The sequence below is a fragment of the Emydura macquarii genome, unplaced genomic scaffold (genome assembly GCF_026122565.2).
Source record: "Emydura macquarii macquarii isolate MOO-44397 ecotype Brisbane River unplaced genomic scaffold, CSIRO-AGI_Emac_v2 contig_2297, whole genome shotgun sequence".
Lineage (NCBI taxonomy): Eukaryota > Metazoa > Chordata > Testudines > Chelidae > Emydura > Emydura macquarii.
Genome location: NW_027132434.1, coordinates 2,810,705 through 2,833,819, shown reverse-complemented (window position 1 = coordinate 2,833,819; position 23,115 = coordinate 2,810,705). Strand labels below are relative to the sequence as shown.

Sequence of the window (23,115 nt, the reverse complement as noted above, 5' to 3'; positions counted from 1 at the left end):
TGTACAACCTGGGTCTGTGTGATATACACTCGTGGATTCAGTGTTTCCAAGCCCGTGCTTGAGTGTCCACACTGCTTTGTAAATCTGGGTTGATAACTGTTGGACCCCGGGTCTCACAGCCATGCTAATATATTCATAAGGCACTATGCAGACCCTCTGACTCAGGTCTGCAGCTTGAGTTGTGTCCATACTGGGCTTGGACCTGAGTCTGATCGGGACTTGGGTTCTGTCCCAGGCCATTAGCAGGGTCCTCGGGCTTGGGTCTTAACTGCCTGCTGACCTGAGTTGGACTGATTTGTGTGTGGATGGGAGTAGGACTTGAGGTCAAACCTGAGTCAGAGCCCAGGCTCATTGTGCAATGTAGACATGCTGTAACAGATGGCTTGCTCCTGGGCTGGAGCCCCTGGGACTAAGCCAGCCCTGATTACAAGTTAAGCCAAACCTGAAAGAAATCAGGTTATTCCAATAAATAAAGACAGCAGGAAGCTGCAGGGAGAGGTGTGATTGAGAGAGTAGCTGAGACTGCCAGAGGCAGGAAGCCTGGCACTAAACTGGGAGGCTGTGTGGACCTGGGGCCAATGGAAGGACCTGTTACAAGGAGCGACTTTGGCTCTGCAGAGCACTAACCAGAGAAAGCCTGTGAGTGGGAGTTAAAAAAGGAAAGATGAGCTGAAAAACTGTGTGTTTGGCTTTGGACTTTTGAGAGATTTTTTTTTTGGGGGGGGACCAATTCTGTTGCCAGTCTGAGGAGAAGTGGTTGAAGAGTGAATGAATGGATTTGAGCTTAGAAAGCCATTGAAGACTGAGTTTCTAAAGGGGCCTGGATGAAGGGGAACTAGAGGTGGGATGGCCACAGAGGCACCCTGAGCCACAAGAGGGTGCGTGGGAAGCAGTTAGCAGCCACTGTGTGACACGTACCTTCTGACACTGTCACTCCAAACTGGACAGAGGTGAAAAATGAATGGAGAGATGAAGAAATATGGCACAAAGGAAGAGGAGAATCTGTAGAAAAGGGGCAGAAGGGAAATATTCACAAAGCCATTTAACCCTTGATACAAAGGCCTTATGGAGCTCAGCAATCTGACCAGGGACCAAGAACAAAGCACCAGCAGGGAGCTACCAAAGAGAAAACAAGCAACTAATGCTGATTGGTGACTTCAGAGTGAGAAACATGTCTGGATACAGCTGTGGGCCAGAAAAACAAAACAAGCAGACTGGCACTTCTAGGATATCAGGGAAAAGAAAGTCGATATAAAGTTGGCAGATATCTTGAGGAATTCTGGGAAATTCCCACAGATTGCAATCAGGATTTTGGGAGCCTAAATCTGATTAAGCACCTTTGATTTTCAGTAACAATTAGGGGCCAGAGGGAAGGTCTGTACTGCATTTTAGACCCAAGTCTGTGGGACCCATGCCTGTGGACTTGGTGTTTCCAAGCCCGTGCTTGCGCAGCTGCACTGCATTGTAAACCTGAGTTAACAATGGCTGTACCCAGGTTTCACAACCATGGAAACGTGTCCATACTCCATGATGCAGACTTTCTGACTCATGTCTATGGCTTGAGCTGCGTCCACACTGCAAAATGACAAAGCTTGAACCTGAATCTCTGTGGAAGTTGGGCTTAAGCCCCTTACATCCCAGAGGGTCCTAGCACCTGGGTCCTGAATGGTTGCTAACCTGAGTCAGACAGACTTGTGTGTGGATGATAGGGGGAGTTGGGCTCAAACTTGAGACTGAGCCTGGTTTTACAAGGTAGTGTAGATATACCCAATATGCCTAAGGGCCAGATTTTTAAAAGGAATTTAGGTGGCTAACTCTGACTGATTTAATTAGGAGCTAGGCACCTAAATACCGTAAGTGAGTTAGGAGCCTAAGGGTCAGATTTAAAGGTAAGTCTACACTGCAATGAAAGCCCAGGCTCAGACTCAGGCTTGAGCCCAGACCCCTCCTTCCATCTACACACATCTCCCAGGCTCAGTCTTAGGACCCTGCAGGACTAGAGAGTCCAAGTCTAAGTCAATTACCCAGGGTTCAAGCCCTATTACTTTGCAGTGTAGATTTGGATCCTGGGAATCCACCAAAAGTATCCCATGGGCCAACTTTCTTTGTCCTCTCTATCCCAAGAATCGCCAGTTGACACCTGTGAAAATGGAAGCAACCCCCCTTGACATACAAGAGCAGCTCAGGGAGTCAACATTAGCCCTTTCATTGTCTTCTGAGTACCAATCTGCAAACACAACATTGGTGAGCCTTCTGTGTTTGCAATGGGGACTGAACAGAACAAGCCTTTTGCACAGTGCGCTGCTTCATGGGTACAGGATCACAGCCAGATTTTGATGAATCTCTGGCATGAGGCCAGCAAAACTGGACTTCAGTAAGAGTACCAGCAATGACCACGCACACCAGCAAAGAGCAAAGAAGCTGGCAGCTTTGCAAATTTACCAGAACATGACCAGTGGAGGGAGCAGATTAAGTAGCCCAAGACAGAGTACGGGAAAACCAGGGATCAGAACTGCATCTGGGATAACTCAACATCATGTCCATTTTTTGAGGAGTCTGACCGGGTGCTGGGCACTGTGCCCAGTATGGAGTCATCTATGGTGCATGGTGACCTGGTCAGCTGGGATGGTGCCCTGCTGGCCCCAGAATCCAGCATGGGGACTGATGGGGGCCAACAGCAGGCACTGCGTGAGGACGGCACCTCTTATTGCTGAAACTGGTCCCAGAGCAGGCTTTGGAGCAGGAGCAGCAGCACATTCTGGGTCCAGACTCAGAGAAGCTGTTTGATGCTCCCCCCAGGAACATCCCCCTGCAGAGCCTGCAGCAAACACAGGCGGGACAGAAGCTGACCCTGAGCCTGGTAACTTTCTGGCTCCATTTGAATGTTTATTAATACAGTGATGGGAGGGATTTCCAATCTATGAACCAATACAAAAGTTTTGAGAAACCCCAGCTAGCAGTGTATATCTGCTAATGGAAGATTGTATGCCAGTGCCTTGGCATCCTCCTTCCCTCCCCCTCTTCACACTACATGGAGTTCAAAATGGCAGTTGGGAAATACAAACAGTAACCAACACCTTTTTAAAGTCTATTTTTACTAGGAAGGCACAGATTTTTGCTAGGGCCATTCCTGTTTCCTAAAACCTTATATTGCCATGCATGAAAATATGCTACTCTGTAAATTCTCAATGATCTATGGAGCCACCTGGAAACAGTAAGGGTGAGGTGGAAAGGTGTCCCTTTTACAAATCTAGTCCACTTCACTTCACTTATAGGCAGTCCATGCAGCCCATAGGTGACAAAATCATTTGTCCCAAATATGGCTGGAGTTTGAAATTTTGTCCAGAAATGTGTTGGGGGATGGGGAAGAGGAAGGCTGTGGGTTTTTATAATGCCAACAGATCCCGGTCATGGTCAGCCAGGATCAAACCTGGGCCTTCTAGAGCTTAACACATGAACTGAAAGACACACATCTCTTAGCCAAGGCTATAACAGACTCATCAATCTCTAGCTGGTTCCCAGAATAAAGGTGGGACAGTGACGCCATTTATAACAATGTCATTTGGTGGGATAGTGTACCAGCATGTCTGTGAACATAGACTCCTGATCAGCAAAAAACCAGGGCCTCATGAACTTTCTTAGTGCAGCTTGCACTGATGTTCATAAATTGTCCACTGTACTCTATGACAGCCTGCATAATAATGGAGTAATGCCTTTTGCGGTTTATGTGCTCCTTGAAGAGGGCAAACTATGGGCACATGAGTCTCATCAATGGCCCCGGCGCAATATGGAAACCCCATTCTCTTAAAGCCAGCCATTACCTCAGGAATATCTTTTATGTCCACCACCTTGGGGGAAACCACACACCTAATTACCTCAGAACCTTCCACCACCACTTTACCCACAGTCAACTTTCCAACACCTAACTGTTGGCAATGGACCTGTAGCACTGTGGGGGAACCAGCTTCCAGATAGATATAGCAACTTGATTCTGGACCAGCAAGGGTGCCCTTATGCATGTGTTCTTATGCTGGAGAGTCCAAACAAACTACTCAGAAAGCTCTAGAATGTAGCTTTCTTCATACAAAAGTTCTGGGCCCAGGGCTGGTTATGTCAGGTCTGAATGATGATGTGATCTCACCAATCTGTGCTTGTGGCCTGCACCAGAAGCACTGGTCTACATATGGGGCAATAATGGCTATCCCAAGTGTACTGAGCAGCATCAGCCACTGCGAGTCAGCCATACCTGGGTTTTCCCGCTCCTCCCATTCCATCATAAGCTCTGTCAGGTTCCTTTGGTGGGTCAGAAAAGGCTGTTGAAATGTCCACTTGCAGCTCATGGAAGCTCTGCCCATTTCCTGACACGGGAGTGAAAGTGCAAGCAAGAGAACTTCGTAAGAAGGTACCTCCTCCATATTGCTCAGTAGAATGTGTTGGTGGGCTGTTCAAAATTCCTGTGATGAGCAGCGTGGATAGTCAAGTTTTCCCACAGTCAAAGGCTAGAGTGGTCACCTTTTCGGCAAGTGCTAGGAAATCTGGGATAGGGCTGGTCTGACTTGGGTCTGTGTGCTACAGTGTGGACACCAGGGCCCTAGGTTTGAGCCTGGCTTAGAAAAATTTTAGCGTAGGGTTAATCAGTATAGACATTCAAGCCTTGGGTTCTCTAATGTAATGTAAACCTACTAACGCTGGGTTTACATTACAAAGACATATCTTTAGATTGTGAAAATTTTATCCACAATCTAGAAAGGAGAGCTAAAAATTTGACAAAGTGGAGGAGTGACATTACATGTCAGAACTGTTCATGATGCCTGTGGGCTATAATTAGTCATTGGTGACTATTAATTAATTATTATTATTACTGATTTTATGGTAGCACCTAAAGGCCACAATCAGGGTCAGAGCACCATTGTGCTAGACACCATAAACATATATGTTGGGGTCAGATCCTCCTTCCCAGTGCTGGTTACAGGAAAGGAATGTGAGGCAAAAGTGGCTTAAAATCACTTTTGAAAACCTTACATTATGAACCTAGTTTCTTGTGAAAGTTAGAGCAGACCTGGGGCTGCTCTAAATCACTATCGCTTGTAATGGCTTCCCAGAGGCTACTTCTCAGGTACAAAATACCCAAAACACAGTGCTCAAACCATACCCCTATTCCCCCCCTCCTCACTGCAATCCCCCATGCATCCTTATACATAGGTTGTGGAGGGGTGGAGTAGGGGAATGATGTAGGACTGTAATATAGGTTATATACTAGCCAGAGAATTCCTGTTACAAGGGGGTACTCTGCAGTAGCAGTTTGGCTCTTTTACACTGAGTGATGTAACAAGGCTACACTTTTACAGCAAAATTGGGGCATGATTTCTGCCTGGACAAGTTTACAATCTAAGATGACAAGTGATCTATCAAGAACAGAGAGAAAGAGATACAATGAAGTACATACAATTTTTATATATATTCATTTGAATTTTGTTTGTAAAGTTCCCATCTGCTTCTCATCCTAATCATCATTCAGTGGACTATTTTCTATGCATGTCATGACAGAGGTAGAATTTTCCTTGAGGAGAAATTTGAAGATAAGGAGACAAGAAATAAACAATAGAGAAATATCAATATGCATCTACTGCAGACCACAGAGAATGGAGAAGAGTGAGCATGAAAAATTACCAGATCAACTCTTGGTACACAGAACCACTAAATACTGGACTTCTAGTACATTTAGACTACCCAGATAGTTATTGTACATGCTTAGCTGTATTTTTTTATTCAATCAAAGTTTCCTAAATTGCACAGAGATAGTTTTATGGTATTTGGGTTATACATCAGAGAACTGGATAGTCACTTATAGATACATTTTTAAAATTTGGCAAAATTTATAACAAAAAATAATAAATACTCAAGCATTTGATATGGGTCTTATGGGTTTTATGAAATGTCACTCTCAAAATCAAATGAGAATTGACTTGGGTGTGAAAGAGCTTTCAACAATTCATCATAGAATTTGAAAACTTCAGTTAAATACATAAAATTCTTCATATAAAAATAGTATCATGTGGAAAGGAAAAAGCTGGAAAATGTTAATGCTGAAAGAGGCTTTGTAGTAGGCAAATTCATACTGCATTTCTCATTTGATATGGCAGCAAGAACAGTTGATGAAGAGACATCACATTATGTATGCAGAGAGATTGTGTCACAAATTTATGGTGACCACAGCTGGATTATTGTATTCATTTCTGGATCTCTTAGTACCACAAAGATAGTCACATGCAGGAAGAATCTCAAAAGGGCTGAGAGGACTGAGTTATGAAGATAGCGTGGCTCTATTTGTAGCTTGACTAAGTGATGACTAAAGAGGGTTCAGGAGATATGATAATCTTATAAAGGAAGTAGAGTGGCACCAAGGGGTGACGGCTAGGAATAAGTGGTTGACATTTGATTGGGAAAACTTCCCAACTATAAGATCTATAAGACCTCGTCTACACTACACACCACTGGCGGCTTGATGTAGTGTATGTGTAGCTGCCCACCATTGTGAAAAGCAGGCTGCATCCACACTGAGGTGTGTAGCTACACATATCAGGGAAAGGCTCCGGCAGAAGGGAGGCTGTGGGGAAAGGCTCAGCCTTTCTCTGTTGCTGCTTGCCTGCCAGAGCCTTTCTGCACTGCTGAAGTCTTTCCCTGTTGCAGGGAAAGGGCTTCAGCAATGGGACACTTCAGAGCTAAAATAGCAGGGTAGATTGGAAGGCATGTCTTGGGCTTGGGTCTGTACTCACGTACATATCCACACACTTCAGGCATGTCTTTACTCTATGTCTCTCAGCCTGCATTATTTATACCCAGGCTGGGGGCGCTATGCAAGTATGGACGCTATATGCCATTGAAAGAAGCGTGCAACCTAGATGTACTTTGTGTGTGATGTGGAAATGACGGAAACTCTGTTTTGGGGATCTAGAACTAGATAGGACAATGAATAAATGAATGTACTGTAAGGGAACTGTATTGGCAGAGGAATGGACTGGATGACCCAACAGGTCTTTTCTATCTCTGATTCTTATGATGTTGTGAAATGCAGCTGCTGCAGTTTGCCAGCTCACTGGTTATGTGGTAGTAAAATATCTGTGCCTTCCTTGGGATCTTGGCACCAGTTTGGGCACATACAGTTTCTACACTTTGACAAAGCCCACCTGAGTCTAGGACGGGTTGTGAGGAGGGGTGGTGCAAACACCGGGTGCAGAGGTGTACACATTACACTGCTGATGTTATGAATGCAGAGTGTGCTGGTCTGCAGGGCTTGTTATGCAGCATTGGCCCTATCTCTCCTCCCTGTACATGTAGATCATAGTTTGCTGCTTCATAAGTTCTTCTCCTGCTTTCTCACAGATGTTTCTGCTTAAGTAAATCTAAAAATAATTAATTTTAATTACATTTAATTTATTTTTTTTCCTGTTTTGGTTATTTTTTTATGCAGGAATGGAGTATTTTGGCCAAAAACAGGAGAGGTGAGGATAGGGAGAGAGAAAACCGAACAGACTGAAGCTGTAACGAAAGATTTTTCCAACTCTGGGTTACACTGGCTGGTGAGTGGATATATTTTCTACCAACTATGAAGTGTTCAGAATCTAATTCTTATGCTTGCAAGTCTGTTATTTGGAAGTGTGGAGAGATTAATACAGCTCTAGAAAACCAGGAGGGGATTAAAGTCAGGCAGGAGTCTCTCCAGAGTAGCAGGTGATTGCCCTGTGTTGGCTTCAATGCATGGCTAGTGAGCTCCTCAGCAGTACCTCCCTTCTGCCTCTCTAACATCAGCCCCATATCTATGCTGGAGGCACATGGCCATTGTCCCCTGCGCACCCCCACAGAGAGCTTCAAAACCTGTGCAAGACTTAGAACTGCTTCTATGGATAGCAACAGCGTGTTACCTTCAGGCAACATTCACATCCTCTTTCCCACTGCTGCTCTCCTTACTGAGGATGTGTGAAGCAACTCTCAGTAGAGGGCAAAGCTTAACCCTAGACAAGGGAGGGTCCTTCCTGCATTCCTCAAAAGAAGTACATTAATATTTTAAAGGGATATACTAGCTCATAGAATCATAGAAATGTAGGGCTGGAAGGGTACTTAAGAAGTCATCATGTCCAGCCCCTTGGCTGGAGGCAGGACCAAGTAAACCTAGACCATGCCTGACAGGTGTTTGTCCAACCTGTTCTTAAAAATGTCTAGTGATAGGGATGCCACAATCTCCCTTGGAAGCCTATTCCAGAGATTAACTATCTGCCTTGTTAGAAAGGTTTTCCTAATATCTAACCTAAATCACCCTTTCTGCAGATTAAGTCCATTACTGCTTGTCCTGCCTTCTGTGGATATGGAGGACAATTGATCACTGTCCCCTTTATAATAAGCCCTTAACATGTTTGAAGACTTATCATATCCTCCCTCAGTCTTCCTTTCTCAAGACTAAACATGCCCAGATTTTTAACCTTTCCTCATAGGTCAGTGTGATGGGGTTTAACCCACATCATATGTAAGGCTAATGAATGCACCCAATTAGTCACGCTTTAACCTGAGCAGGGGAGTAGTGAATTGGCCAGAGAGGACGGAGCTAAGCTATAATAGGTAGAATGAAGGAGCTCAGTTGAAGTGGGAGATAGCGTAGGAGACACGTCTCTGGCTAAGAGAAGCCCAGTGTTGGGATACACAGACAGAGACAACAAGGTTAGCATAGGATCCTGCAAGGGAAGCCCTGAGATACAGTTTGTAAGTAGAAAGGAAAAGACTCCAGTATCTTAAGAGGGTAGAAGAACTATCTAGTTTCATTTGGACTTGTTTAAGATACCCTAGAATTTGGCTGAAGGGCTGAGCCACAGAAAATCTGGGGCCAGAGGCAGGCAGATTGCAGTAGGTGCTGGAGCTGAAGATAGCAGTAACATCCAGCACAGACGCAAGGGGTACTGTGAGGGTGAGAGAATCCTGCCATGTACTGGTACCAGAAATGGGGTTGTGGGGCTCCTCCCTCTGAGAGGGAGATACCAACTACCTGAAAGGTGAAGGGCAGATGGACAGACTAGGGTCACTTTTTTTTCCTCTGGGGAACATGGAGAAGATAGTCCACATGCTGGCAGGCCAACAGCAGCAGACGTGTACTTTTTTTGTTGCATCTGTTGCAAGGGCAGCAACAACAGCAAGGTTCAAGAGGCTCACCAAGGACATTTCCTGCAATACCTAGAGAAGTGGACCCCAGGCAGAGGCAACACACTGTGGGCGGCATGTGAGGTCACATGACCCCCCAGATTTGCATCTTGTCTTGTACTGAGCATGCTCATATGGACTGAGCATGCTCAGTAATACTGCTGAAACCTGCTGTCCTCATTCTGCCCCCCACCCCATCAGCAGGCACGGATAGTCTCTGAGTCCCCAGGTAGATTTGGGAGAAGAAAATCCTGATAGACCAGTATCCAGCCTGGCAAAACTGGGCCCAGGTGATGAACTAGAGACGTTCTTGCACACTTTCAAGATGCTAGTGATTGCAGCAGGATGGGCTAAATCTTCTTGGATAGCTTGAGTGACCCCATCCCCCTTTGTGGAAAACTGAGCTTTGTCCAATGAGCAGATGTGGTCCTACGGAATTGTAGAAGACATTCTGGATAGGCTGGGACTGACCCTGGTTTAGGATGGAGCCTTTCTGCTGGGGGGTGCACCCTAGAGTGACAGCCCAGCATTTATGGGATATGGCCACATGATGGTTCCAGCCTGGCATGAACTCCTTACATAAGGTGGTGGACCTTGTAATATTAGAACACTTCCTCAGGGTCTTGCCTGCTAGAGCCCAAAATTGGGTCTGGAGATTTTGAGAGACTTCTACTGATAAGGCCATGGAGAGAGCAAAGTCCTGCATAGAAGTGGATAATAATGAACCACCCAAATTAGGTATTAGTACAAGAGGACTATTCCAGGGAAAGCAAGATGATAGAGAACCTTGACCCTGGGACAGCAAGAGGGATGTATGCCTACCAGATAATTGCTAATGTCATGGATGCAAAATGATAGGACTGATTGACTCCAGCTGCGGGCAGACACTTGTTTGAGGGAGTAGTCTCCTGATAGATTGGCATCTGCCGGTGCATATCATGTGTGGCATGGGAAAGCACGAGTCTACCCAAGACTGGAAGTAGAGACAGAAATGCAAGGTCAGAGGAACAAGTTAAGGGTCAGTATAGAAAGAGACCTCCCTGGCCTGTAATTGTAGGCAAAGACTTGTTTAATTTCCAAGCCCTATCGTTAGAGAGGGTACCATGTGAATGAGTTAACCCTAAGGCAACCCTTACCTGGACATGGGCCATTGGGCTGGTGGCCCAAAGGTGGGACCGAGGTGCAAGGACTCAATGGACTGGGGGAAGATAGTTGAGAGTCAAATGAGAGATGCCAAGTCAGCGACAGGCTCTAGAGACACAATTACACAAGGCAAACCAAGAGTTGGAGGAGGCAAAAGCTTCCTGACAGGAAATAATAGAGGAGGCCACAAAACAAGAGCAAGAACTGATTCGACAAGACTAGACCTGGCTTATGAAAAGAATTGTCGGCAGCTACTCAAATGGGAGATGACTGCATTGCAAACCATGGAAAATGTGACAAGGAGCCTTGGCCTTTGGAAGCCAAGAACAGGCCTCCACAGAAAAGGAAACTGATTGGGTGAGTTCATAGGGAATGGATGGCCTGACTGAGGAGATGAGAGAAACTGACTTGATCATGGACCCTGACCTACCACTATTCCAAGGAAGTCAGACCCTCTGTGGAGAATACACAGATCCAGGAACTTCGAGAGGGATAACTGTTGCAGAGTTGGCCCTACAAATACATGCTCGAGATACAGAATACTGGAAGAAACATTATGATAATGTGTTAGATGATAAAAATTATTTATTTACCTGAGTACATGACTTAGAGGAGGAGCTGGAGTGACTACAGGGCCCATACACTGAAGGGGAGAGAGTACCCTGATGAGTACCTTGAGAGTGGGGTGTGTGTGATGGAGCTTAACCGCCACCTCCTGCAAGGCTAGCAAATGCTTCTAGTTAGTCAAACTTTGCACCTTGGGAGGCAAGTAGCTAATTGACTCCCAGCCATAATAAGTAGACTGAAGGAGCTCAGTTGAAGGGTGAGATGGCAGAGGAGACAGGACTCTCTGGCTGAGAGTACTCTAGTACATGGACAGAGACAATGCACTACAGGGGCAGAGTAGGATCCTGCAAGGGAAGCCCTGAGATACCATTTGTAAGTAGAGAGGAAAAGTCTTCAGTAGCCCAAGAGGGTAAGAGAACTATTCAGTTTTGTTTGGACTGTTGTTTGGACTTGTTTATGATACCCCAGAAGGGGTCTGAATTTAGGGGATTTGGCCGGAGAGCTGAGCCACAGAAGACCTGGGGCCCGAGGCAGGTAACTGGCAGCTGGAGCTGAAGGTAGCTAGCAGCTGGAGCTGAAGATAGTTGCAACATCCTGCACCAATGTAAGGGGCATTCCAAGGGTGAGAGAGACCTGGCACAGTTAGGTTTTCTAAACCTTTTATCATTTTTGTTGCTCACCTCAGGACTTTCTCCAATTTATCCACATCTTTCTTAGAGTGTTGCACCCAGAACTGGACACAGTACTCCAGCTGAGGCCTCAGCCATGCCAAGTAAAGAGGGACAATTACCTCATGTTGTTTTATATGCAGTAATTCTGTTAATATACCCCCAGAATATTAGTCTTTTAACAACTGCATCACTTTGTTGGCTCATATTCAAATTGTGATCCACAATAACCCCCGTCCTTTTCAGCAGTTCTACCACCTACCCAATTATTCTCCATTTTATATTTGTGCATTTGATTTTTCCTTCCTAAGTGTCATACTTTGTACTTGTCTTTATTGAATTTCATCTTTTAGATTTCAGATCAATTTGCTAATTTGTCAAGGTTGTTTTGAATTCTTATTCTATCCTCCAAAGAGTGTACAACCCCTCCCAGCTTGGTGTCATCCATAAATATTATAAACATACTCTCAGTTCCATTATCCAAGTCATTAATGAAAATATTGAATAACATTGGACCCAGGACTGACCCCTGTGGAATCCCATGTGTTTGACAGCAAACCATTGAGAATTACTCTGAGTAGTCTTTCAACCAGTTCTGCAACCAGTTCTGCAATAGTAATTTAATCTAGACCACATTTTCCTGTTTTCTTGTGAGAATGTTATGTGGGACTGTGTCAAAACCCTTACTAAAATCAAAATATATCATGTCTGCTGCTTCCCCACATCTACTGGGCCAGTAACCCTGTCCACAAAGGAAATTAAGTTGGTTTGGCATGATTTGTTCTTGACAAATCCATGCTATTTATTCCTTCTAAATCTATTATCCCCTAGATGTTTACAAATTGATTGTTTAGTAATTTGATCAATAATTTATTCCAATATCTTTTGAGGAATTAAAGTTAGGATGACTGGTCTAAAATTACCCAAGTCCTATTTTTTGCTCTTTTCAAAAATCAGTGCGATACTTGCTCTTTTCCAGTTCTCACCCATCCACCAGGAATTCTCAAAGATAATAGGTAATGGTTCCAAGATTGCTTTAGCTAGTTCCTTAAGTGCCCTAGAATGAATTTCATCAGACCTTGCCAACTTGAATACATCTAACTTATCTAAATACTCTTTAACCTGTTCTTTCCCTATTTTGGCTTGCATTCCTTACACCTTGTTCTTAATATTAATTGTGTTGAGTCTTTGGTCACCATTAAACCTTTTTAGTGAAGACTGAATCAAAATAGGCATTAAAAACCTCAGTCTTCTTGATGTCATCAGTTATTAGATCCCCTTCCCCACTAAGCAGAGGACCTACACTTTCCTTTGTCTTTCTCTTGCTCCTAATGTATTTAAAGACCCTCTTCTTATTGCTTTTTATGTCTCTTCCTAGGTGTAACTCATTTTGTTCCTTAGCCTTTCTGATTTTGTCCATATATATACTTGTGCTATTCTTTTGTACTCTTACTTAGCAATTTGTCCATGTTTCCACTTTTTGTAGGATTCCTTTTTGATACATTTGATTATCCTGACTCTTGCTGTACACAAAATAATGACTTTGGCTATGTTCTGAACCTTCCCAGTGGTCTGAGAGTTTTACACTGTATCTAGTCTTGTTACACTATTGGTTCATGGAATGTGAGACTGGTTCATTATGAACAGTCGAGCCACAGGGTGCCACAGCTAAGCCTGTCCTTTGCTGAAAATAGAATGGTTAAGCAGTACATGCAGGTTATTAAAGATTCTGCTTCGCTTTACAATGGTCTGTTAACAGCTCTAATGTCTTTAACATGTGCAGCCTATTGACTTTTAAGTAACATTTTATTGAGGTAACTGCCGTGGTTATTAGGCAGTAAGATTTACGCTTCATTTTCAGTCCTGAATCTGGAAATCTAAAATAGGGATGGGACATTGTTGGTGTGTATACTATAAAATGCTTCCAACAAGTGAGAACATATTGAACAACTTGCTAATAGAGGAGATACAAGCATTTCCTTCCTCATTAATGGAAATACAATATTTGCAGATGTGAATGAAGGGAGAGATTTGTGGGACATTTACTTGGCAATGCAGTTTAGATTATGTAACTGGCACTTGACTTTAGTCCACTGAAAAATTAATGTAAATATCAAGCCTTCAGAGCCCATGGGCACTTATGACAAATAGAGTATTCAAATCATGATACTGTACGTTTCCATTGATTTGATGCTTTAAAATCTTACATACTGTATACATCTTCTTTTTAAATACTAATTTAAACTTTTAAAACAACTGGTAAAACAATAAAAGGTTGGTGTTTTTCTACTCAAATCTTATGAGACGTTTAATAAATCTTCATTTTTTTAACTTCTTGTCAATTTATGAGCCATTACTTGGAACTAGCTGAAACGCCCAAGTGCAGTGATTGCTCTCACACAACTTTTTAAGAACAGAGATAAGAGGGTTTCAGACATTTATGATAAAACAGAGATTAGAACCCACTGGCTGGTCTTGGCCAGCATTAATTCTTTTGTTTTCAGAGATGTAATCTTTTCTTTTTCATCCCATCACCCATGTCTGAACTGATGGAAGATGATTGCCTGTCATACTCCAGGCTTAAATTACTACCATTTCAGCTGTTCAGAGGCCTTGAGAAATGTACTAATATATTCACAACAAGAGGAAACTGCCAACAGAAACAGATCCTGAAATGGTTTCCAAACAGGATGACAAAAAAAAAAGTCCACTCAGACCACACACAATTCTGTTTTGCATCTGGGCCCCTGTTGCACACACTTGCCTTGCCTTAGCTGTATAAACAGCAGACACTGAGCTCTTTGCATGGATACACTAACGCATTTTTGTTTTTAATGACATTTTGCGCCTAACTCAGCAACTGAGAATTTGTGCTGTAAAAATTATACATTTCTTGTAAAGCTGTTTGGTCTCTAAGGGATGAGTCCTTTTGAAAAATATCAAATGTATCTTTTTCTAACCAAGTCCTGAAACTGCACACTATAAGAAGACACCTGTGCATACATTACATTTTCTACAACTCAAATATCAAATCTTTGATCTCAACATCATTTTTGTTTTATGCAATATTGTAAAAACAACCAACCAACCAACCAACCAAACAATTGCACTTAGTGTTTACACTTGCCCTCCCCATTGTTGTTTCTTACCCTTGGATGTGTGTGTATTATATATATATATATATATATATATATATATATATATATATATATATATATAATTAATATATACATACACACACACACACTTCCTATCTGTGATTTCCATTTCAAGCATCTGACAAAGTGGGTTGCAGCCCATGAAAGCTTATGCCCGCAGAAATTTGTTAGTCTTTAAGGTGCTATAAGACTCTCGTTGTTTTTGCTGTATACAGAGTAGCCGTGTTAGTTAAGTATGAGCTGTTAGAAAGGGAGTATATTTTACATTTTGCTTAACCGAATTAATCTTCTGTGCAATATAGGATTGACACTTTTTGTTCCTAAATTCCAAAAATCCATTTTCCAGATGGATAAAGAATAAAAAAAAAAAGGAAAACAAACAAAAAAAAGTAACTACATAATGCTTATAAGAAAAACAGCAAAATAATGGGGTTGTTTACCACATTAGAAATGTAATAAGTTCATACCAAACAGAGGTATGAAAAAAGTTCTACTGTTATGATCTTTATTTTCTAACTTTTTTAATCCAAATGGTTTTTAAAGTTGTGGTGGAACATGGAATTGTTTGTTCAAAAAGTTCAAAATCAAGGCTGAATTTATCAAATTAAGGGTATTAAGAAAGTAAAATTAACCGATATGCAAAAAGGCAGCACGAGTCCTATAAAGCATTTAATTTCCACTTAATCATTGTTTTGAGGCCTTAAGTGATGCATAAATCTTGTGCTGGTCCTCTGCATAGTGGTAAATTTCACCCAGATAGAAATTAAGGTACAGTAGGAATATTTCCTATCTTTAAAAGCAAACTTTTGTGGGACAGTAAAAGGGACATTAAAAACAGTTTTCTCCCCATCATTCAGTAAGTTGATGTTGCCTATTTATTTGTGTTCCCCTTTTTTATTTGTGTTCCCCTTTTAAAATTGAAGCAGAATAATGAATTCATACAGGAATATTTGTGCAATAACAAGATACTGCAATAGTATTTGAGCATAATTCAGTTTTGGTAAATAGGCATTTAGGACTGGATCAGAAAAAAAAAACAATATTAAGAATGCTCATCTCCTTGGTACATAAGAAGATGAAAAGCATATTACATATTATATTAAAAAACAGTTCAAATTGCTGAGGAGTTCTACCTCTCCCTCTCCATCTAAAACAAGGATGGCTGCTTAACATTTATTATTGGTTATTCTTTCCTCTATTGTTGTTGTTGAAAAACTAAGGCAAAGAGATGGGCTCTGCACTTTGACCTGAAGGAGATGAGATTCAGGGTTAAGAAACCATCAATATTTTCTGTATTTTAACACTGAGATAAAAATTTAGTCTGGATTGAAATTGACCATGAAACGTCTTGAATCTGGAAATTGGTTTTTTTCCCCCCTTTGGTTGTTTGGTTTTTGTTCCATTTTTAAAGTAAAAAATTAGAAGTTGTTTTAGGGTTTGTTTTTTGTTTTTTTTTAAAAAACCCTCTCATTTTGCTCCCTTGCAACAGCATTGATTTTAACTGCAAACAGTGCAGGTCTGCAAGCTTATAGGTCAAAGAATGTGGATGAGTGCCTTTGGGTATTTAGAGAAAAAGAAGAAAATAAAAATGACACCTTTTATGTTTAAAAACACCTCCAGTTGAGCATGCTCTTACCAATATTTTTTCAATCAAAGTTTCATGTGGATTTTTAACATGCAACGGGCTCAATGCTCTTCAACAGCTGAAGAATGTAGAGATTTAAGAGTCTCTAAGTACTCTTTGACGTTATAGACCGTAACAGCTCCTTGTGTATCGCATCAAAAATCAGCTTTTAAAAACTCCCCAAATAGTATTTACACAATGGACTGTTAAAACTCACAATAAGCCATCATAGTCTATCAGGAGAATGATGTGCATTGTGAAAAGTTCCTAAATACCTATTTATATGATGCAGTAATATGGGCTGGACAGAGCTTTTGAAGAGTCTGTATCTTTATATTAAAATTATTTTACAGTATGCATGGATGTTACAGGCACGAAGAGCTTTTACAGTGCCATAGGTAAACAAAAAGCAATGGAAACATCCTTTTACTTTTAGACACTGACTTAAAAAAAACCCAGAATAAAATCCCTTAACTGAACTATAACAAAACTCAGTCACAAACAATGATGTTAAAATGCCGTGACAGGGTGCAGCTTAATGTTTAAAATATTTCAAACGGGGCCACATTGAGCTGATTTGCCTCTTCCTGTTACTGCTGTATGTTCTTACAACAAAGAATGCCAAGGAGCTTAGAACCTGATTCTGATCTCACTTTCTCCAGTTTTACGGTGATGTAACTCCACTGAGTTCTGTGGATTTACTCCACATTTATGTCAGTGTAGTCAAGATCAGTTCCTTAGAACAGCAGAGCAATGGTGAAACTCTGGACCAAATTCACATTTCACTGGAATTATTTTGCATTTACATTTGTGTAACCGAGTGCGGAATTTGGCCCTCTATAGCTAATGATGGCCTTATGCAAAGGTATTCCAAATACTCTGGTCCTCTATCCGGATGCTCGTCCCCTACATTTCATGCAGCCAGATTGCCCCAAACTGAGATCTTACTGAGTTAGGTCAGCGTGCATGAGTGGTGATAGGGTACCATACTGCCAGAAAAGCTGGCTTTTGAATGAGATGATGTAAAACTGATGTCTTGATTTCTGACTTCTAGTTACTCAAAATCCAATGAAAGTTATGAAATGTTCACACTTCTTGCTGGTTTCAGCCCCAGTGTCATGGCCAAATTACAACCTGGAGTAATTACATTGTCTGCCTAAAAATTTCCCTTGTACTTCCAGCTGAAAAATGTTCTTCACTTCCTGTCATAAACTGTTTAAGCTGATTTAACTATTTTTCTTAAAAATTATGTATTTCTCTGGAGGCAGTACTAGTATCTCCCATTAAAAATATTTCTATAAACACTCTATATTCAAAAATAGGTCAGTGTTTTGAAGATATTTTTCTAGAGTCTGTCTCCTTTTTATTCTCATAACATCAACATTTATAGAAGAAAAAGAATGTCAGTGCTTAAGGACAATGTTTATTTTTTAAATTTACTGATGTGCGTTAAGAAATGTCAACTGGGGCTTAGTCTACTGGATGAAAGTTATATCCCTAGCACTACGCAGCTAACTGAACCTGTGAAATGACTATAGGAAAGGTCTATCTTATCTCTTGTCATAGGAAGGATAAAAGAAGAACTCCGCATGCAAAGAATGAAACAGAAATTGCGCACACAATTTTTTAAAGAACTGCAGTATAAACAAAAACCATTACGAAAAACCATTTTTTTCTTTACATTAAGACTGAACAAAACCTACTTTCAGAAAATCCATAGGAGAAGCAACAGGCAAAAGATCACAGAAGTATATGGAATGCTGATATTCAGGTTCATTTCACTGGACTCACCATGTGGTGGCAGGCTAAGGCATATATTTGTCAGATGTTCTCATCTTTTTAAGTGCAGCTGGCAACAAATAATTCTGCTTTCCCAAATGCTGCTGTTGTGGCACTTCGCCTGAGTAGATAGCAAGGAATTTACATTAACAACATTTTAAGCTACGCACAATTGAATATACAATTAAAATATAAATCTATTAAATCATGAGAAGTCTGTTAAAAATGAATCAAGAATATAGAAATAATATTGGTAAATCATCATCATCAAAGAACTGAGCTGAATCTACTAGATAATTTTAAATTATCCTCAGAGCCAGTGTCCTCATTTCCTGCTGCAGTTCTGTTGCATTATTGACCAAAATATGTGTATATTTTTTCCATTTTCCTTTTTCTATTTGAATATACATATTTTTGAAATATTACAGTTCAGCAACAATCCAATAACTAAATCATAACATTTACAGTGGGAAAGACTTTGAAATCCTCTATGCTATTCATTGCCACCGCAGGATTATTATTCCCTACTGTCTATTTTCTACTGCTTGAGTCACTGTAGTTTTAAATTCCTTATGGAAAAATCTCAGAATTGAACAGAAAAAAAAAATGATAATGTTTCTGCAGTTTTTTAAACTATCCTACAGAATTTTATAGAAAATCATGTCCATGCTGTGACATTTTATAGGTTAGTTTAAAAAAGACACTAGATAAAAGATCTCTACTAGATCTATTTAATTTAACTAGATTAATCTAGTTTGATTCATAGCTATGGGACTGTATTAAATATCACTCCCAGGATCTTTCCTGATATTCAGCCTATTTTTTCCCTTTTTTATTTCATCCATCAGTTAAATCCCCTGAACCCTTTCCATCTATTCACCCAAGTCAGTTTTCATAATGGCATCACATTATCGAAGTTCTCACCCTAAATAACTTACATCATTCAGATATTCCTATTATGTTATGTCCCACTAAAAATTCGTTAGCTATGTTATGTGCATATTCTCCCTCTAATTTGTCAATATCTTTCTGGTAAGTGGGGGTTGGGGGGCATCCAAGAAAGGAATGTAAAGTTAGACACTCTCAGTTTAGTATCACTTCCAATGTTAATGTTCTGTATGCTGCTCCTTCCTGACTATTAATCAAAAATGTTAAAGGCAAGACCTAACACTAATCCTTGCAAAACCCCATTGAACACTTCCTCTCCACACTCTAATTAAATACTTTTTAAACTATTCATCATAACACCTTTGTTTATGGCCCTTCAGTCAATTTCCATTCAATGGAACAGTATTCGTATCTAAACCTAAAGAATTAATGGTCAGAGAAAGATTTCATGGCACACTATATCAAACGCTGTACTAAAACAAGTAAAGCCACCCACAGTTCAGAGACCAATCATGTGCAGATCAAACCCTCTACTGTAGAAGGTGGCGCGTAGGGTCCTGTTCAGATCCCCAGGCTGCACCAATCCCAGCCCATATTTGAGTCCACTGGAGGGCTCTCCATGCACTGTGGGATGAGGTGTGTGCCTCCACCGTGGCCAGACTCTTCACCTTGTAGGTAGCTGATGTAATCCACTGGTAAGTATTTGTCCCCCTCTGTGCCTCATATGCAGAGGATATGAGTCTGTTAATTAGTCAGTTTTAGCTCAAGCTGTAGCAGCTTATGTATCTAAGTCTGAAGATTCCTGGTTCAGTTCTGTGTGTATCAGGAGCACCTCATCCATCACATATGATAAGAGAGAGCCATGTGGAAGGATCCTTCTGTGCTGGTCAGATTGGGGAAGAACTGAATCTACTGCCCATTTTTTGTTCCTTGCATTATTTCCCAGAGGAAACGGAGTCTGTGGTATCTCAGTCATGATGCGCCATGTCATCTCCTCTGCTTCAACAAGCAAAACTTTATGCTGTTCTTTGCCTTCCAAGCACATGGCTGTGTTAGTTATGTATTTTCAGTAATTTAATCATTACAGGCACGTCATAACCATGAGGAGTCAGTTACCGTGTCACAGCGAATTACTGAAGAAAGGATTTCATAATTAAAAAAGACAACAAAACAAAGAGCTCTGCAGAACAGCTGAATTCAGAATTGAAAAGATGACAGTCCAGTAAGGAGACAAATATTAAAATCATATTTTGTTTAAGGCAGGGTAGCCCATATCCAAAGAGTCGCTAGCTTTTGCCCATTCTCCCCAGTAGCACCCAGAACAGAGTGAAGGAGCAAGGGAGAATAAAATAAATGAAAGAAGAAGGAAAAAGAGTAACAATATAGGCACCCTTCTTTCTCCTCTCTCATTGGTTAAACAGGACCTGATCATCTCTCTTCAGTTAGAGTTTGAGTGTAGACTAGAGCCCAAAGGTTCAGTGGCAGTTGAGGAATCTACAGAGGAGCGCTGAGGCATAGGAGGAAACATGGGACCAAGAAACTCTTGCCCTGAGCTTCGTCCCAGAATCTGTCTCCCAAGCTGATCCAGTTGACTGGGACCCACAGCACCTGAAAGAAGCATAATGACTGAGTGAGGGTGGAGAAAGAATCTAACTTCTTATACTATGTTCATTGCTGTTGTATGTGAGTATCTCAGTGCCTGTTGGCCTGTCAGTGTTCTTCAATGGCCTTTACCAAATGATTTTCCTGTCAGGGTGATCAGAGGTTTGGGCTCTAGCTATCCAGTGAGGAATTGCTTTCTGCCTTACTTAACTCTCTTGCGAGCTAACTGATCCTGATTTCTCTGTGGGACAATGCAATATATCAATTCACGAACCCCTTTATTCTGGGTGTTTCTGGTTACAGTCAAGACATTACCTGATGGCTGGTACTTCTGGTAATCTAGCAAATGCATGGATGGAATGCTAGACTTCTTTTCAGCAAAAAGTGAATTAATGCCAACTGTTTATGCCTTAATGACTGAGATAATATGGCCACTCACCTTTGTAATATGCTTTGAGTACATCATATATAGCGTGGTCTAAGGTCTAGTGCACCAGACTGGGAATCAGAAGGCCTGAATTCTATTCCCACCCCTGCTAAGGACTAGGGAAGTCAATAAATAATTTCTCTGTGCCTCAGGTTTGCCCTCTGTAACATAGGCAATGAAGATGATTATTTACTGGTGTAAAGTTTTTTGAACTGTTACAAATGAGAAGTGCCAAATGTTATTATGCAGCATCTATGTTGCTGTTGATTGCATATACACACATATTATATTAATCATTTCTTACATAAGAAGTATTCATGTTGTACTCTTGGTTTCCTAGGCTATATTAAAAACCCTCTTTTGGAACCCAAACAAGCCACCACTGCTTTGGGTTGCCAAAATGTGGAGTTCATCCCCTATTCTTTTGTCTGCTTATTGACACCTGGGAAAAAAGGATTTTTTACTTGACTCCTAGCTAGTATTCTAGAGTTCTTTATGCAACAGTCACTTTTAAATTATTAGAAGTGGGCCTGTTGTGCAAAATTAAGCACTCGGGACTTTTTCAAGGGGAAAAGGCAGTATGCCGCATTTATTGACAAAAACTAAAGTAATAACTAACTTAAACCTACACATATATACACACACACACACACACACATTCACGCGCCCAAACATACCAGAAAGCGTTCTATAGTTATATATAGCTACCAGTCCTGATTGTGGCTTGAGATCGTAGCTAGGGTTCGTTGCTGGAATTCGTGGCTCGTGGCAGCTACCTGGCCAGGGAAGCTGGGCACGAGGAGAGCAGGGTCCTTGTCGGGCGCGCACCGACGCTCTTCTTTAGATGATGTGTAGAACGCTGTTTTTCCCCCAAAGCCTTGAAATCTCACCCAGTCTTTTATAGGTTTTTCAGTTCTGCTGTGTCACGTCGCTTCTCTGTGACCCTTGATTGCTGGTACAATAGCAGACGTGACTCTCAGCTTGTTCTTTGATGTCTTTGATTAAGTTTGATTAAGTTTTTCTGGGGTGGATCCTTCTTTGCTTTTTGGGGCTATGTTCACACTCTTCAGCCTAGGATGGACTTCACACTTCATCAGGACAACTTCATCAAGACAAGCTGGCAGTTTGGGTCTGACTCACACACACATACACCCTCCATTCATACCTTGTTCAGATAACTATCTTATTCATCTAAAGGTTTAGAAAGGGTTTGACACAAGATGGAGTACATAGGGTCAAAATGGGGTTTTTACACAAGATGGAGTACATAGGTCAAAATGGGGTTTTACATTCACAATATGGAGTATGACTGAGAGAAGTTCAAATGTTACATGATTTCAATAATAACTATATAGAGGTTGATACAAATAAGGGTATGAATTAAAGCTATGAATTAAGCTACAGGATTACAATTATAATTTTATTCCTACAGGCCTATAGATTGCAGTAACTACCACATCAATGAAGAACTCAACCGAAGGAGATTGCAGGTGCTACCATCCTTGTGCACCAGACCCAGATCCTCTCTTCAGCTGGGGACAAACAAGGGATACAAGAATTATTAATGTATATTATCTGAACTGAAGAAAGACCCTATAATGCAGAATTTAAATTAAATATTTTGAGAGCCAAAAAATCTCTGGAAGATTTAAATAAAAACATATTTTGGCTTAATTTATTCCTTTGTTAAATATTACATGAATATTAGTGATTAGTTAACTAAAATATTAATTACCTTCTATCTTTCATAACAGCATTGTTCTGTTGACTTTCACTTAAGGTCCTTCTCCATATTCAGTAGTTTCCATGTAAAAGATTCAGAAGTGAAGACATTTTACCAATACTCACAATTCTTTTACACTGAACCATATAATGAAGCTAAGCATTAGTCCCTTATTTAAATCTTTCAGGCAAACATCAAAACATGCCAACATTGTTCTGAGGAAGAAAACACTTTTTACACACTATATGTTATCATGATGACTCAGCATAATGTATATAAATGTATATAAATATTGTTTTTAAGATGTATTACTAAGCCAAATTCTATGGTTCTTACTCAGGGAAAACTGT

At 41.0% G+C, this 23,115-nt stretch overlaps 1 long non-coding RNA gene across 1 annotated transcript; it reads left to right on the top strand.

Annotated features, from left to right (window-relative positions):
- Positions 1–501: 501 nt before the first annotated feature.
- On the top strand, positions 502–22,699 carry LOC137161439 (uncharacterized). Its single transcript, XR_010922071.1, has 3 exons — positions 502–639; positions 7,472–7,580; positions 22,475–22,699. It is a non-coding gene; the product is annotated as an uncharacterized lncRNA (long non-coding RNA).
- Positions 22,700–23,115: the final 416 nt, after the last annotated feature.